Source organism: Lepidochelys kempii, chromosome 1 (genome assembly GCF_965140265.1).
Source record: "Lepidochelys kempii isolate rLepKem1 chromosome 1, rLepKem1.hap2, whole genome shotgun sequence".
NCBI classification, from domain to species: Eukaryota; Metazoa; Chordata; order Testudines; family Cheloniidae; genus Lepidochelys; species Lepidochelys kempii.
Genome location: NC_133256.1, coordinates 2836951 through 2855716, shown reverse-complemented (window position 1 = coordinate 2855716; position 18766 = coordinate 2836951).

The following is an 18766-nucleotide window of genomic DNA, read 5'->3' as shown; positions in this document are numbered from 1 at the left end:
TATTTTTCTGGGTTTCGTTGGTGACAACCACGTCGGGCCGTAGCGGGCTGTCAGTACCGGGGATGGCGCAGTTCACGGCGACCTCCCCCAGGCTAGGTGAGATGGTTTTCACCAGGCGGTTCTGGATGGCATTGTGGCGCAGCTGCCAGGCTCTGGAGTGGGGCTTGCAGCTGCACAGGACGTGGGGCAGGGTCTCGTTGGAGTAGCCGCACTTCCTGCAACACTTGTCTCGGTTCCCGTGGCGGACGGCTCCGTTGAGCGGGACGCAGTTGAGCCGGGCGCGGTGGATGAACCGCCAGTCGGCGAAGCGGGTGAAGCTGCCCCCGGCGAGGAAGTGGTTGCTGGCGTCCCACTTGCTGGTCAGTTCGAAGGCTTTTCCCTGGTCCGGCTTGCGCTTCAGGGCTTCTACGTACAGCTAGTGGGTGGCTGCCTTCAGGGTCCTTTCCAGCAGGCCCCTGGCGCTCGGGGTGACTATGGTGTTGCCCTCAGACCCGATCTGTGGCACCAGGACACCCAGCTCCTGGCGCTCCTCACACCACTCCCAGCGGCAGCCGATGCGTTTCCCCAGGCGGCGCGTGGCATTGCGGGCGCGGGACCACAGCGAAGCGATGTCGCCCCCATCTCGGCCAAATTCGCCGTCCAGGGAACCGCTCAGGAAGCTGGCGGTGTCTTGGCTGGACGGGGCTCTACCGATCCGCTTTTGCGTTACGTCGTGGAGGGCTTTCGCTGCGATGCTCTTTACCGTGACTCTACATGGAGACATTCCTGTCCCAACAACATTGTCTTCCCAACAAACTGGTCAAGCATAGCCACTTGGTTATAGGGCTGGCCAAATTCCCTAACAATGTTCTTTTTATCTGAAGCCTTCTCACAGCTATCCATACTGGATCTTTTCAAAGCAAAGTTAATGAATTGATTCTTAGCAGAACATTTCTGGCTATCAGGAACTGAAACTTCCTTGATTAAATCACGTCCACACCCTTCAGCTACAGCAAACTGCTTGCACAGATTACCATTACCTTTTCCTAGGAGCTTCTCTAAGCAACAAGTTTCAGAGTAACAGCCGTGTTAGTCTGTATTCGCAAAAAGAAAAGGAGGACTTGTGGCACCTTAGAGACTAACCAATTTATTAGAGCATAAGCTTTCGTGAGCTACAGCTCACTTCCTCAGATGCATATCGTGGAAACTGCAGCAGGCTTTATATAACTTTATATGACTACAAGCCGTCAAGAACACTATCCCCGATAATGTCACGGCTAACCTGGTGGCTGAACTTTGTGACTTTGTCCTTACCCATAACTACTTCACATTTGGGGACAATGTATACCTTCAGATCAGCGGCACTGCTATGGGTACCCGCATGGCCCCACAGTATGCCAACATTTTTATGGCTGATTTAGAACAACGCTTCCTCAGCTCTCGTCCCCTAAAGCCCCTACTCTACTTGCGCTATATTGATGACATCTTCATCATCTGGACCCATGGAAAAGAAGCCCTTGAGGAATTCCACCATGATTTCAACAATTTCCATCCCACCACCAACCTCAGCCTGGTCCAGTCCACACAAGAGATCCACTTCCTGGACACTACAGTGCTAATAAACAATGGTCACATAAACACCACCCTATACCGGAAACCTACTGACCGCTATTCCTACCTGCATGCCTCCAGCTTTCACCCTGACCACACCACACGATCCATCGTCTACAGCCAAGCTCTGCGATACAACCGCATTTGCTCCAACCCCTCAGACAGAGACAAACACCTACAAGATCTCTGTCAAGCTTTCTTACAACTACAATACCCACCTGCAGAAGTAAAGAAACAGATTGATAGAGCCAGAAGAGTTCCCAGAAGTTACCTACTACAGGACAGGCCTAACAAAGAAAATAACAGAACGCCGCTAGCCGTCACCTTCAGCCCCCAACTAAAACCCCTCCAACGCATTATTAAGGATCTACAACCTATCCTAAAGGATGACCCAACACTCTCACAAATCTTGGGAGACAGGCCAGTCCTTGCCTACAGACAGCCCCGCAACCTGAAGCAAATACTCACCAACAACCACATACCACACAACAGAACCACTAACCCAGGAACTTATCCTTGCAACAAAGCCCGTTGCCAACTGTGCCCACATATCTATTCAGGGGACACCATCACAGGGCCTAATAACATCAGCCACACTATCAGAGGCTCGTTCACCTGCACATCCACCAATGTGATATATGCCATCATGTGCCAGCAATGCCCCTCTGCCATGTACGTTGGTCAAACTGGACAGTCTCTACGTAAAAGAATAAATGGACACAAATCAGATGTCAAGAATTATAACATTCATAAACCAGTCGGAGAACACTTCAATCTCTCTGGTCACGCGATCACAGACATGAAGGTCGCTATCTTAAAACAAAATAACTTCAAATCCAGACTCCAGCGAGAAACTGCTGAATTGGAATTCATTTGCAAATTGGATACTATTAATTTAGGCTTAAATAGAGACTGGGAGTGGCTAAGTCATTATGCAAGGTAGCCTGTTTCCTCTTGTTTTTTCCGACCCCCCCCCCCAGATGTTCTGGTTTAACTTGGATTTTAACTTGAAGAGTGGTCAGTTTGGATGACCTATTACCAGCAGGAGAGTGAGTTTGTGTGTGTATGGGGGTGGGGGGGGATGTGAGAACCTGGATTTGTGCAGGAAATAGCCCAGCTTGATTGTCATGCACATTGTGTAAAGAGTTGTCACTTTGGATGGGCTATCACCAGCAGGAGAGTGAATTTGTGTGGGGGGGTGGAGGGTGAGAAAACCTGGATTTGTGCTGGAAATCACTTTAGATAAGCTATTACCAGCAGGACAGTGGGGTGGGAGGAGGTATTGTTTCATATTCTCTGTGTATATATAAAGCCTGCTGCAGTTTCCACGATATGCATCTGAGGAAGTGAGCTGTAGCTCACGAAAGCTTATGCTCTAATAAATTGGTTAGTCTCTAAGGTGCCACAAGTCCTCCTTTTCTTTCTAAGCAACAATTCACCCCTCACAGAAATTCTGCCCATACCCTCTTCACCTAGGGCTTGCTTTAAAGGACCAAGTTCCTCAGCAACAACAGACTTTCTGGCCCATTGGGGCAATTTTTACACAGTCTCCTTTTGGGCAAGTTCATAGCCTCACTAGATGAAAGGTTAGAGATACTTTCTTTCCCACTGCAACTTTCCTGACCGTCACCAGCAACATGCAAGTTATCAGGCTCAATAGGCTTAGGAATCATTTCCTCCTGGTTACAAGTTTCCACATTGTCAATGGGCAACATAGTCAAATCACCTTCATGCTGTCTTTGTGCCCTAGCTGATCAATCTGATCATGCAGACCTGGTATACCCTTTCTCAGCAACACCCCAGCAACAGGCAAAATAAAAGCACCAGAATTGTTTGGTCTCTGGGATTTTGTCATGACACTAACTGGGTGCAACCCAGTCACAGTGTCATTCTTCCCAGAAGACCCAAATCTAGGACCATTCCCTTAATGGGCTTTAGTTGTATCCAGGACCAACTCTGAGACACCTGCATTACCCGCAACCGTCACAGGCTGTACTGGTTCCTGCCTTGGCATTTGCCCCTTGGGTGTGATATATCTCACTGGCGAGACACATTCACTGATTACCCTCAGCCAAGGGAGCAAGTGTGACAGGAGGCACCTCCCCCCCTGCAGAGGAAGAGCTGTGGAGAGCGTGGGGTGGCTCTGAGATGGTCAGATCTAGGGATTATTGGGGAGCATGGAGCAAACACTAGCGACCAGTGAGCTGTTGGAATCGGGGCAGCCTGGGATGGGGAAGGAGAGTATGGAGAGGGGGGCACAGAGTATAATGGGAGATTGAAAAAGGTGAGCATCAAACTGACGGGTTTGTCCCAGGTGGCACCTGGAGCTGGGGTTCCACCGAGTCCTCTGACTCCTCAGCCTGAGCTTCCTCTCTCAATGGGCTGTTGTGACCCGCTAAAGACCCGCTCCCAGTGTTGCCTCCACCAGCGTTCCCACAGGCAGGGACACACCCGGCTGCAGGTACAGGCAGGCTCTGACCAGCCTCTGCGTGAGCCAACGATAGAGAGATTACAGCCAAAATAACCCCCAGCTCCCTAGCCAACGACCCCAGAGCTGTACCGGACTGAACTGGTCCAAACTCCAACCAGGATGAATTTCTTTCCTGGTTTGCCCCTCCCTCAATGTGGGGACACCATGCACGCTTTTGGTAACCAAGCTGATATTCCCCCGCGCCCCACACACTTCACTTAACGGCATCCTGGGTTTCGATTAAAACATCAAACAAGTTTATGAATTACACCTTGGGTTTCTCAGGTTTCCATACACAGGTTAGAAATCCCTTTGGCTGGGGTCCAGCACTTCCCTCAGTCAGGCTTATTTCCTCACATCTTTCCCGTCCTCTTGAGTGGAGAGGCCCTTCCCAACCAGCTACCTAGATTGAAGGCATCTTGCCTAGTGGGCATTACTGATGTGTAACTACAATTGAAAAACAGATCATAGAATAGCAGGGTTGAAAGGGATCTCAGGAGGTCATCTAGTCCAACCCCCTGCTCAAAGCTGGACTAATCCCCAATTTTTGCCCCAGATCCCTAAATGGCCCCCTGAAGGATTGAACTCACAGCTCTGGGTTTATCAGGCCAATGCTCAAACCACTGAGCTATTCCTCCCTCCGACATATTGATACATAGTCAATATTCATGACTTCAGGTACACAAATCATACATGCATTCAAACAGGATAATCATTTTCAGAGCATCATAACTTTTCCAATGACATCTTACATAACACATCTGACATGAAATGTATCAGAAATATGCTATAATCATATCATAATAATATCACGATGAGAAATAGGGGTGCAGTGTCACACAAAGGCCAATTGTTCTTTCTACGGGTGAAATGCCTGAAGTTACACAACAAGAACAACGATTGGAAATAAAACTGAGTAAATGTTGTGACACCCAGGTTGCAGTTCTGTGGCTTGCCAGGGCAAGGAGACTCATAGACCAGCACAAATGCACCCAGGGCCAGGAAAGTTCCCACCACTGACCTTAGACCAACAATTACAAAGAAAATTTTAATTTCTGCAGCACTGCCCACCTGGCAGGAATATACCACTCCCTGTCCCCAACACACTCAGCTCCACTTGTCTGTCCCTGTGTACCCGCTTCCTGTCCCCACAACCCTCAGTGCTTCCCTATTCTCTGTGTACACACCCTGCTTGCCTGCCCTACCCTCAGCACTGCCCACTTGCCCATTTACAACCCGCTTCCTTCCTCCATAACTCTGAGTGCTGGCTACTCGTCCATGTAGGTCTCCAACCCCGCACAACTTCCAGCCCTGGCACACAGTGCTGCCCCTCACCCAAAACCAAATACAGGAGCAAGACCCCACAGAGGCAGCTCACAGAAATATCTCCTCAGACGGGGTTAAAGTCAGTGTCTGCCTGCACGGGGAAAAGGGGTAGATCAGCCAAAACTGCCTTTCTGGGGGCGAAGGGAACCCCAGCAGCAGCTCAGCCTGTGCATGAAAGGAGAGAGGGACAGATCCGGTGGGAGGGAGAGCGGATGTGGAGACTAAAAATAACCAGTCTCAGCAACTCTTCTTCAGAATGACTGTCAAGGTTCCTTCCCCATTCTGAACTCTAGGGTACATATGTGGGGACCTGCATGAAAGATCCCCTAAGCTTATGCTTACCAGCTTAGGTTAAAACTTCCCCAAGGTACAAACTTTTACCGTATGTCCTTGGACCTTATGCTGCCACCACCAAACGTTTTAAACAAAGAACAGGGAAAGAGCCCACTTGGAAATGTCTTCCCCCAAAAATATCCCCCCAAACCCTACACCCCCTTTCCTGGGGAAGGCTTGATAAAAATCCTTACCACTTTGTATAGGTGAACACAGATCCAAACCCTTGGATCTTAAGAACAATGAAAAAGCAATCAGGTTCTTAAGAAAATAATTTTAATTACAGAAAAGTAAAAGAATCACCTCTGTAAAATCAGGATGGTTACAAAAAGACATAAAAACATGATTATACATTCCATTCAGCACAGCTTACCAGCCATTTAATCAATACAGAAATCTAACGCATATCTAACTAGATTACATACTAAGATTCCCTTCCTTTTCTGTTCCTGGCAAAAGCATCTCTCTCTCTCTCTCTCTCTCTCTCTCTCTCTCTCTCTCTCCCTCTCTCTCTCTCTCTCACACACATACACACACCCTTTGTTTCCTCCCCTCCAGATTTGAAAGTATCTTGTCTCCTCATTGGTCATTTTGGGTCAGGTGCCAGCGAGGTTCCTTAGCTTCTTAACCCTTTACAGGTGAAAGGATTTTGCCTCTGGCCAGGAGGGATTTTATAGCACTGTATTCAGAAAGGTGGTTACCCTTCCCTTTATATTTATGACAATGACATACAGCTTTAAGATATTGCAGCCCCTTAGAAAACCAGACACCCCTTCCTGTGGCTGCTTTTCCATCTTGGCAATTGCTGATGTTACCACAAGGCTGTAGTGGGGCTGCTCATGGGGAAGGGGCGGTTGAGATGGGGGATGGTGTCAGATACAATCTGGCACAATGTGGTTTACATTATGTTGCAGTCTGAGACCCCCACCCATCCTAGGAGAACTTGTGATGCTTCTTTGTTCTGTGCATTAAGCAGGATGTTCATTCCCAGTCTGGATACTGCACATCCCCACTCCTCTCCACACACTGTGCATTCCTGGACCACCCCAGGGTTAGATTTCTCGCACCACCTGGTTTCCTCTAAGGCAGAAACATGCTTTTATATTTACTGCCTTTTGGGCTTCTCGAACCAGAGATGCAGGGGCACAGAGAGAGCAGACCCCTCTCCTGCCCTAAAGAAATTGTTATCCTGATTGATTTGAACCTCTAAACCTCTGAGTGAGATTTCAGGACACGAATAAACATTTCAAGTAACTGCGTAGGTGAATTCCTGTCCAGATGGTCCCTGACTTGAACCTGGAACTTTTCCTGAGCCCTTAACAATAACTTTAATACAGAAACAAGCAACTTACCAAACATGCTTTTATTTTTACTGCCTTTTGGGGCTTCTCAAACCAGAGATGCTGGGGCACAGAGAGGTCAGACTCAAGTCCTGCCCTAAAGAAATTGTTATCCTGATTGATCTCAACCTGTACTCCTCTGAGTTTGAGATTTCAGGAACTCTGTTGTCAGTTTTTCTTTGGTCCAACTGAGCTCACCTGTCCTTAGAGACCACAGGATGACTCCAGTTGAAACCACTGGAGGCTCATGGCCAGTGTAAATCAGGCCATTTTTTTAAGTCCCTACAGGTGGATTTAGAGTGAACTCCAGGCCATGTTGGGAGTTTTGCCATTGATCTCAATGAGATCAAGATTGCCACAGTTAATGATTAACTTTCGGCTCCCAGTCGTGAAAATCACAGCTTTGGGTCCTGCTACAGAGAGAGCTGTTTTGTTAGGGTGCTGACAGAGCCCCCCATGTTCATGTTGCATTCTCATTTTGTTCTCCCCAAAGGCCAGTTTTTTCTCCCCATAGGAGTGACCCCAGTGGGGGCAGAATTTGGCCAGTATGTGACCCATTCTTGCTGTGAACGCTCTGGTAACACAGAAACCCACTGCAGAGACTTTCTCTGGAGTTCCTAATAGGGCAGTGAAGTTACTGAATTTGAAAACTGGTGCGAATCGGAGGATAATCCACATAAACTAAAAACCAAAAAAAAAAAAAAAAGAATTAAGCTACTGTGACAGACAGAAGGACACAGTAAGACACAAGGAACTGTCCTTAAAAACAAATATTTGTCTAAACTTTTGCCAATACATCCGTAGTTCCAATTTTACCATATAAATCCACTGATGTTTTTGACACTACTAAACATTCAAAGTCACCGTGAAGGTGAATTCCTGCACAGATGGTCCCTGACTTGAACCTGGAACTTTTTCTGAGCCCTTCACAATAACTTTAATTCAGAAACAAGCAACTTACCTAAATCCTGTTCAACAGGGGTTGCTAATGAATGTACGAATCTTACATGCCTGACACTCAGCGTGCCAGTCAGCGACCTTTATGATTCAACTGAACTGTCCCTGCAGACTCTCCGTTTGGCCAGGGCTCCCGGACAATTCCCTAGGCTCTATGAGGAGTGGAAAGAGCAGAAAATAGACCCTGGAGAACTTCAGCTTGAGAGCCTCCCCCGGGAGTGGAGAATAATTGGCCGATAATCAGGGCTCAGATTGTTAAGGGATCCTGAGTGTAATGTACTGCCAACTGCACTGTGGGTGGCAATGCTGCCAGAAGATACGGGACCAAGACCTATTTTTAATAAATTGTATCAGGATACACGCTGCATACCACCCATGCAATTGTAATGTCCCATCCATTAGTCTCTGAAAAATCAATGCCACTCCATGTAGGCCAAACGACGTGATCCTGAATTGACGAGAGCCAAAGGAGGTGAAAAGCTTTCTTCTCCCAGGATTCTGCCATCAAAGGCATCTGCCCGTATCGCTTTGTGAGGTCTAAAGTGGATATATATTTGGCAGCTGAAACTCTTCTAAGTGTTCATCTATTCTGTGCATCAGAAATTGATGCAGAAATGGGTTGCTCACTGTGCGGCACACGGGGGGTGAGTAGGCGAGCCGGGGGGCGGGGAGGGGATGATGAGCCAAGCACGCGGGCACTAAGTTCTTCCTGTCTTCCACCCCTTCCTCCATGGCCCTCCTCTCTGCCACTCGCTGAGTCCCTCCTCTCCTACACCCTCATCCCCCAAGGCTGCTACCATATGCGACTCACCAGCGAAAAACAGAGCATATTTTTAAAAGTGGACCCTGAGCTCCTGGCCCCCTGTGTTCCAGTCCCCTTGGCAGAGCTGGTCCAGCATTACCAGGTATAGCAACAGGAGGAGTCCGACAACGGGGCCAGGTATAGCAGCCAAACATCAACCAAAGGGCAGAGACGTGCAGGCTGAGTGCATCTTCACTGCCAGGGCTTGCATCGACGCACGGAGCGCTGCACTGTGGAGAAATATCCCACCGTGCGTGGAGCCAGGTGGAATTTGCGTTGGGCTTGCAATGCCTCATGTGACCAGAACATTTGTGCTAGTGGTTATAGAAACATGGCATTAGCCTCCCACAATGTACTTATCTCCCTCCCTCCCTGAAATCAAAAACAAACAAACCAAGCCTTTTTCACGCCTTTTTTCCAACGCCTGGCTTACCTGCGCAGATGCCACAGCACAGCAAGCATGGACCCCGCTCAGCTGTACACTGTTGTTGTGGGCATTACAAATCCCTGGCACCTTATCCTGCAGTATTTTCTCAGCCGAAGCAGGTTCCTCCAGGTGCAAGAATAGGATGCAATGCAAGCAGCCCTGGTGGAAGCCGTAGGTGGAGCATTTTGCAGAGGCTGGTGACAATCATGCGTCACCTTGACATGGTGGAGCACCACTTCTGGGCCCAGGAAGCAAGTACTGACTGGTAGAACCACATAGTTATGCTGCTTTGGGACGATGACCAGTGGCTGCAGAACTTTTGAATGCATAAGGGCACTTTAATGAAACTGAGAAGTGTTTTTCCCAGCCCTGAAGCGCAGCTATACTAAAATGAGAGCTGTTCTGAGAGCTGAGAAGCGAGTGGCAATAGCTCAGTGGAAACTTGCAATGCCAGACTGCTACTGGCCAGTAGGGAATCAATTTGGAGAGGGCAAATCTACTGTGGGGTCTGCTGTGATCCAAGTAGCCAAAGCAATCAGTACTCTTCTACTAAATAGTGACTCTGGGAAACAGGCAGGACATAGCGGATGGTTTTGCCACAATGGGGTTCCCTCACTGTGGTGCGGCAATAACATGAACACATAATCCTATTTTGGCACCAGGCCACCCTGCCAAAGAGTACGTAAACCAAAAGGCATACTTCTCAAGAGTGTTGCAGGTGCTTGTGGATCACTGGGCCGTTTCCCCAACATCACCGTGGGATGATCCGGAAAGGTTCGTGAAACACACATCTTTAGGAACTCTGGTCTGTTCAGAAATCTGCAAGCAGAGACTCTCTTTCCAGGCAGCAAAATAATCATTGGTGATGTTGAAATGCCAGTCGTGATCCTGAGAGACCCAACCTGCCCCTTTCTCCCATGGCTCATGAAGCCATACACAGACAGACTGGACAACAGTAAGGATCGGTCAAACCATAGGCTGAACAAATACATAATGGTGGGGGAATGTGCCTTTGGATGTTTAAAAGCCCACTGGCATAGTTTGCTTGCTAGGTTAGACCTCAGTGAAAGCAATATCCCCAGTGTTACTGATGCCTGCTGTGTGCTCCATAATATCTGGGAAACAAAGCGAAAATCCATCGGGGTGTGGGGTTGAGGCAGATCACCTTGCAGCCAGACACCGGGGCAATAAGAAGAGCACATCGAGCTACACTGTGTCGCCATGTGGCTTTGAAATCTGGTTTCATCAATGACCCACAGTAATGTCACATTTATGTGTGTTCTTCCTTACCAAGCTGCCCCCTACACCCGCACTAACCACTGTTGGCTCAACGAATAAAGAGCCTTTTCTGCTCATTCCATTAACTTTTATTATGATCACAAATGAGAGACAACAAAGAAAAGTAAGATAACCTGGGGCAAAAGAGCTGATAAAACTGGGGCCGGGGTGTATGGGGAGATGTCAGCAAACCAGTAAAGTTCCTGAAACCACTATGGCTTGTTGCGAAAAGCAGCCAAGTCAGAAGGCCGTGTAAAGTGGCCTGGTAGCAAACTCAGCTTCACCAAGGCAGAAGGGGAGGGTGTTTTGAGTGCCACAGAAAGGGCAGCTTGACTCCCCGTCCTTCCTGACAAGAATTGTGTTGAAGTTGCTGATACACGCATTTTAGAAGAGCAGGATGTGCCCTCAGGAATGTGTCTAACAGGGTCTCAAGGCTGTAAATTCTGGAAAAACCCACACCAGGTTAATGAATAATCAGAAGGAAGCCTCTTGCTTGAGCATTGGAACTTCTTGCTTAACAACTTTTCCTTAAGGGACATGTCATTCTCTTACTGATGTATAAATAAGGTGGAAAAGTTTGAGGACTCTTTGGGATAGGACTCTCCCTCTGGATGCATCTTGTGGTCCCCACTGGCAGAAGGGCTGCTGCTGTGCCACTCGAGAGCCACACTCAGCTTTGGTCATTATCAAGGTTTGGGGGTGTTTTACGACCCTGTTGCAGACGTGTGTCAGTGCTTGAGACCAAGTAAAATGTATCTTTAAGTGAAAGTGCTCTTGTGTCGTCCTGTTTGTGCCGGCCACCTATCGGTCGGACGGCCGTGTCTCCTCTGGTTTATTTCCTGACACCACCTCACACAGAGTAAAAGTTACCAAGAGCTCTGGGTTGAAAGAAGCCTGGGTAGCAGGGGGACAAGGACAGCTTGCTTACAATTGCACTGCAATATGAGAGAATCACAGAATAACACAACCGCAAGGAAACTTGAGAGGTCATCTAGTCCAGCTCCCTGCAGTCGTGGCAGGACTAAGTATTATCTAGACCATTCCTGACAGGTGTTTGTCTAACCTGCTCTTAAAAATCTCCAATGATGGAGATTCCACAACCTCACTGGGCAATTTATTCCAGTGCTTCACCACCCGGACAGTTAGGAAGATTTTCCTAATGGCCAACCTAAACCTCCCTTGTTGCAGTTTAAGCCCATTGCTTCTTGTCCTATCATCAGAGGTTAAGAAAAAACAGTTTTTCTTCCTTCTCCTTATAACAACCTTTTACATACTTGAAAGCTCAGTCTTCTCTTTTACAGATTAAAAAAGCCCAATTTTTTTAACCTTCCCTCAGAGGTCATGTTTTCTCAGAGTCCATTTCCAGCAGTTGAGAAGAACGTCTGACGGTGGCCCACCTTGATTATCACTACAAAAGGATTTTTCCCCCCTGCTCTCCTACTGGTAATAGCTCACCTTACCTGATCACTCTCCTTACAGTGTGTATGGTAACACCCATTGTTTCATGTTCTCTGTGTATATAAATTTCCTCACTGTATTTTCCACTGAATGCATCCGATGAAGTGAGCTGTAGCTCACGAAGGCTCATGCTCAAATAAATTTGTTAGTCTCCAATGTGCCACAAGTCCAAGTGTGACTGGTACTATCGGGGAATTTGTTGACCCAATTTGCAGTTACTGTGGAACTTAATTTTTTTACCAATTTGTTTTTCCCAAGCCTTTGTCTTTGTTGTTGCCATTCGTTTCTTGATTTTTACCAGTGTGTTGGTTAAATAGTTTGGCAATGTTATGCACATTGTAAAAGATGTACATCAATAAAACAGTACAACAATAATACAGTAACCCAACAATAACCCAGTTGCTTTTACATAGTAGCCAAGTTTAACTTAACTGGCAATGGTTTCTAACTGATCGCCAACTTCATTGTCCATATATGGTAGGCTCTCTTCCCAGTACAGTCGCCAGTGTCTTCTCCATGCTCCCCAGTCATCCCTGGCTCCCACAACCTCTGAACCACCCCACGCACCCCACAGCTCCTCCTCTGCAGGAAGTGAGCTGCCTCCTGGCACACCTGCTCCCTTGCCCGGGGGTAATCGGTGACTGTGTCTCACTGTACAGTAATCTCACACAGAGACGAATGCAAAGGCACCCGTGGTGCTGCTCTTGTTACACCCCTACACACTGTGTGCAGCTTGGCGGACAGCTACACAGGAACAATGCACAAGCTGAGAAGTAGCCACATTATATAATGGAAGCAGGCAACCCTGACACATGTGAGGGCCGAGATCAATACAGCTGCCATGTGCAGGAGCCCGTGGCAGCTGCCTGAAACAGTGGGAAACAGACAATAAACCCAGGACTCTCTGCAATCGTTTGTTAGCTATTAGCCATACACAGGAAAGGTTGTACATTCCTCAGTGTGGAGATTTTATGGGCTCAAGTCATTATTTTTCTCACCTAAAATGTTTATCCATGCAGTGCCTCATGGGATTCCTCAGCTTCATGAAAAACACACGTAATGTAACGTTTTCAAGTTGCCACCCTCACATGAGACTTTGTTGCCATAGGGCTACATTTACCATGGCCATGAACAGAAAAATGACTTCAGTAAGCTCAGGCACAGCCCTGAAAGCAAAATGCCTCCAGCTGACTCCTGGGGACATGTTTTTAGATTCCAAGGCCAGAAGGGATCATTGTGATCATCTAGTCTGACTTTCTGTAGAGCACAGGTTGGAGAATTTCCCTAAAATTATTCTTAGGGCAGATCTTTTAGAGAAATATCCATCCTTAGTTTAAAACTTCTCAGTGATGGAGAATCTGCCAAGACCCTTGGTAAATTGTTCCAATGTTTAATTATTCTTACCCTTTTAAAAATGTATGCCTTATTTCCAGTCAGAATTGTATCATGCGACATCCGTGTATGCCAGACTGAAAAGCCTGTAGTTAACTAGTTGTTCCCCATGTAGGTACTTAGAGGCTATTCTCAAGTCACCCCTTAGCCACCTTTGTTAATCCAAATAGATTGAGCTCCTTAAGTCTATCCCTATAAGGCAGGTTTTTTGATATTTTAATAATTCTTGTGACTCTTCTCTGAACCCTCTTGAATGTATCAACATCCATCTTTAATCCTGGACACCAGAACTGGACACAGTTTTCCAGCAGCAGTCGCACCAGAGCGAAATAAAGAGGTAAAATAACTTCTCCACCTGTCCTTGAGATTCCCCTGGTTATCATCCCAAGATCACATTGGTTTTTTTGGCTGCAGGGTCACACTGGGAACTCATGTTTAGCTAATTATTCCTTCAGGCCCCCAAATCTTATTCAGAGTCATTGTGCTTCCCACTATAGTCTCCCATCATGTCAGCTTTGCCGACATTCTTTGTACCTAGATGGATCTATCTACACAGCTATATTAGAAGACACATAGTTTTCTTCGACCAGTTTATCAACCAATCCAGATTGCTCTGAATCAGCGACCTGTCCTCCTCATTATTTACCATCACCCAATTTTTGTGTCATCTGCAAACTTTATATCTATATTGAGGCATGAGAAGGGTTGGCAGCTGAGTTGCTGACAATTGTCTCTGCTTATACTTCTTAGTTAACAACTGTAACTAATTGTGACAGGATCCTAAGGGTGCAGTCTGGAAAGGTGGGATGGCAGTGTCCCCTTAACTCTCCAGCCTGGGCCGTCTCTCACAATGCTTTGCTAGTGATAAACAGGAAACTCCTCCAGGCGTTGTTATCACTCAGCACAAGCACATGTGGAGCCCCACACCCAGCTAGATTGCATGAATGCTCCCAAAGCCACTCATGAATCACACAGAGAAAGGCACCAGCCAAATCCCCCCAGCTCCGAGCCCTGTATCTCAGGAATATACCGTCTTGCACTGCTCAAGATGAGCAGGGCAAGTTTATTAATTAGTTCAGCACTTCATCAATGGAAAGTGGATATGTTATGTTTGATGCATATTCAATAGGGGATTTTTCCCTTTTTCGTCATTTGTATTCCCTCAGCTTACTAATGCCGCAGTGTCTATTTCCTACAGGTCAGTATATCATTGACCTCAACTTATTATCATATGCGTCAATTCATTACCATGGCCCCTTTGTGATTAGGTATCACATTTGTTATTTCTGTCCTAACTGGTCATTTCATTCTGGTCTTACCTGGTTATTTTGTTTTTTTTCCAAGTTGTGGTGTACCTGTTAAGTTTAAAAGGGTATGAATTTAGGAAGGTCCCTATGCTACCTTGCTTTAACACATCATATGTGGAGCTTATGCTTTAGCTCAACACCATCTGTCAAGGTTCCTCCCCCACTCTGAACTCTAGGGTAAAGATGTGGGGACCTGCATGAAAAACCTCCTTAGCTTATCTTTACCAGCTTAGGTCAAAACTTCCCCAAGGTACAAAATATTCCACCTTTTGTCCTTGGATTGCCTGCTACCACCACCAAACTAATACTGGTTACTGGGGAAGAACTGTTTGGACGCATCTTTCCCCCAAAATATTTCCCAAAACCTTGCACCCTACTTCCTGGACAAGGTTTGGTAAAAAGCCTCACCAATTTGCCTAGGTGACTACAGACCCAGACCCTTGGATCTTAAGAAAAATGAACAATCCTCCCAACGCTTGCACCCCCACCTTTCCTGGGAAATGTTGGATAAAAAGCCTCGCCAATTTGCATAGGTGACCACAGACCCAAACCCTTGGATCTGAGAACAATGAAAAAGCATTCAGTTTTCTGATGTAAGCAGTGTCAGGATGAGCTCCACCCTGACATCTGCTGGTGAGGTGTGGCAAGTTGTCGAAAAGAACTTCAGGGGCCAATCTCATTTGCATAGGCACACCCACCACACCTAGAATGAGGCCATAGCTGCCCAAATGGTCACTTTGGCTGCTGTGGGATCCCCAGTGTCTCTGTTACTGGGGCAGGAAGAACTGTGCTTGGAACTGTACTTGGAACTGTGCTTGGAACTGTACGTGGCCTTTTGTTATGATGGAGGGATTCACCATCAACTAAGTAGCACTCGCTAGGCAAGGGTCATGGGTTCCAAAACCCAGTGAAGGTAAAGAGGCTGGGGACAAGTATTAATACTTGGTGGCATGGGCCCCTTGGTGAGGGCCTTGCATGATAATTGAACTTCCTCTTCTCTCCACTGTGGAATATCAGAGCTAATTTTGATTTCATTAGAAGTCTAGTTATAGGCTGCTGAGCTCACTTTGGGCTGACAGTGCACCAGCACTGGGGCTCCCCTATTATAAGCTGAATTCACCTAAGAGCTGAAATCACTGAGCGTTGTGTTAAGCAGTGGGGGAGCCTGAAGATATATTGTGGAGCAGTTTGCGGGACGGCTGGAGTGCCTTGCGGACTGGCTGGTGAAGCAGTTCGGCGCGGAGCAGTGTGTGGATGGCAGGAGCTGCTTGTGGGCTGTGGAGCTGAGCGAAGGAGTTCGTGGGGCGGCTGGTGGAGCAGAGCGCAGCTGAGCGAAGGAGTTCGTGGGGCGGCTGGTGGAGGGAGCGCAGCTGAGCGAAAGAGTTCGTGGGGCGGCTGGCGGAGCAGAGTGCAGCTGAGCGAAGGAGTTTGTGGGGCGGCTGGCAGAGCGGAGCGCCGCTATGGGGCGGTCAGCTTCAGATCATGTAAGGTGCCTCTTACCCCCGTCCCATTTCCACCCAGGTTGGGAGGTAAAGCTCCGCAGATAAACTTTCGAACTCTGGGGCTGCCCTGACCAGGGACAGAGACTTTTGGGGCATTGGACTTTTGGGACTTTGGGTGATTTGGGGTTGCTGGACTCAAGAACCAAAGGGAAAAGGGCATGCCCCAATTTGCCTGGGGTGGGGTTTTTTTTGCCCATGGGTTGTGTTATGAATCCGGTTGGTGGTGTTTCCCCAACATAATGCCACTTTGTTTCTCTCTGTTATTAAAAGACTTTTGCTACACTCAGACTATGTGCTTGCGAGAGGGGAAGTATTGCCTCTTGGAGGCGCCCAGCGGGGGTGGTATATATTTGTCCCAGGTCACTGGGTGGGGGCTCAAGCTAGTTTGTATTGTGTTATTGGAATGGATCCCCTAGATATTGAACCCGGCCCTTGTGGCTGCCAACTCTGACGGGCAGAAGGGTTACACTTACAAGAAGACTTTTAATAAAAAATAGAAGTAAATAGAAATAAAGAAATCCCCCCTGTAAAATCAGGATGGTAGATACCTTACAGGGTAATTAGATTCAAAACATAGAGAACCCCTCTAGGCAAAACCTTAAGTTACAAAAAAGATACACAGACAGGAATAGTTATTCTATTCAGCACAGTTCTTTTCTCAGCCATTTAAAGAAATCATAATCTAACATGTACCTAGCTAGATTACTTACTAAAAGTTCTAAGACTCCATTCCTGGTCTATCCCTGGCAAAGACAGAATATAGACAGACACACAGACCCTTTGTTTCTCTCCCTCCTCCCAGCTTTTGAAAGTATCTTGTCTCCTCATTGGTCATTTTGGTCAGGTGCCAGCGAGGTTACCTTTAGCTTCTTAACCCTTTACAGGTGAGAGGAGCTTTCCCCTGGCCAGGAGGGATTTCAAAGGGGTTTACCCTTCCCTTTATATTTATGACACCATCTATCTAGGTGTCAGATCCTGAACATAGGTGAGCCAACTTTGCTATCTGGGTGAATGGTCCCAGACATGTATATGATAACTTTGCCTTAGTGCAACATACAGGCTGTGGCCTTTAAGTCCTTTATGTTACAGCCGAACTACTTTACTATAAAGCTGTTATAACTTTTTATAATAAAACAAATAATCAAAACCATAAGGAAATAAGAAATCTATAGGAAAATATATCTCTATAGGCAAGCAAGCAGGTTAGCCCTATAGGCTACATGGGGAAAGGAGAAAAGGTCAAATGTGAGGCCATTGTGTTGTGTTCTATCGTCTTAGTCCCTGGAGAACACAAGTCTGCTGGGCACTGTTGTACGAGTCTGCTGTACGAGTCAGTGTTTTATAGACTTTTCTCATGTCCCCTCTTATTCAACTCCTTTATAAGGCAACAATCCCAGTCTTATTAATCTCTCTCAGTTTGAGAGTTTCCCTAGGCTCTTGATCATTCTCTTTGCCCTACACTGAACCCCTGTAGTTCGGCAATACCACCTGTGAGGAAGATGCCCAGGACTAGACAGTGGAGTCCAGAGGAGGGTGAAACATTGACTGACTGATCTCATGGCATTGTATTTACAATATGAGTCCCCACCCCACACAGAAAACAAGAAAAGAGCAAATTTAGTGCCCATTTAGAAAAAGGGAAATAAGGACAACCCAGGAAATTACAGACCGGTCAGCTTACCTTTTGTACCCGGAAAGATAGTGTCGCAAATATTTAAGGAATCCATTTGCAAACATCTAGAAGATAATAAGGTGATAAGCAATAGTCAGCATGGGTTTGTAAAGAACAAATCATGTCAAACCAACCTGATAGCCTTCTTCGACAGGGTAATGAGCCTTGTAGATAGGGGGGAAATGGAAGAAATGGTTTGTCTTGACTTCAGTAAATCATTAGACACTGTCTCACACGACCTTCTCATAAACAAACTAGGAACATACAACCTTGATGGAGCTACTATAAAGTGGGTGCATAACTTGCCGGATAACTGTTCCCAGAACGTAGTTATCAATGGGTCACAGTCAGGCTGGAAGGGCATAAGGGCTGGGGTTACACAGGATCAGTTCTGGGTCCAATTCTGTTTAATATCTTCATCAATGATTTATATCATGGCATAGACAGTACACTTATAAAGTTTGCAGATGATACCAAGCTGGGAGAGGTTGCAAGTGCTTTGGAGGATAGCTTGAAAATTCAAAATGAGCTGGACAAATTAGAAAAATGGTTTGATAGAAATAGGATGAAATTCAAGCTAAATATGAGTCAACAGGGTAACGCTGTTGCCAAAAAAGCAAACATCATTCTGGGATATATTAGTAGGAGTGTTGTAAGCAAGACACGAGAAGTAATTCTTCCACTCTACTCCATGCTGATTAGGCCTCAACTGGAGTACTGAGTCCAGTTCTGGGCACCACATTTCAGGAAAGAGATGGACAAATTTGAGAGATTCCATAGAAGAGCAAGAAGGATGATTAGGGGTCTGGAAAACATGACCTATGAGAGAAGATTGAAAGAATTGGGTCTGTTTAGTCTGGAAAAGGGAAGACTGAGAGGAGACACAATAACCATTTTCAAGTACCTAAAAGG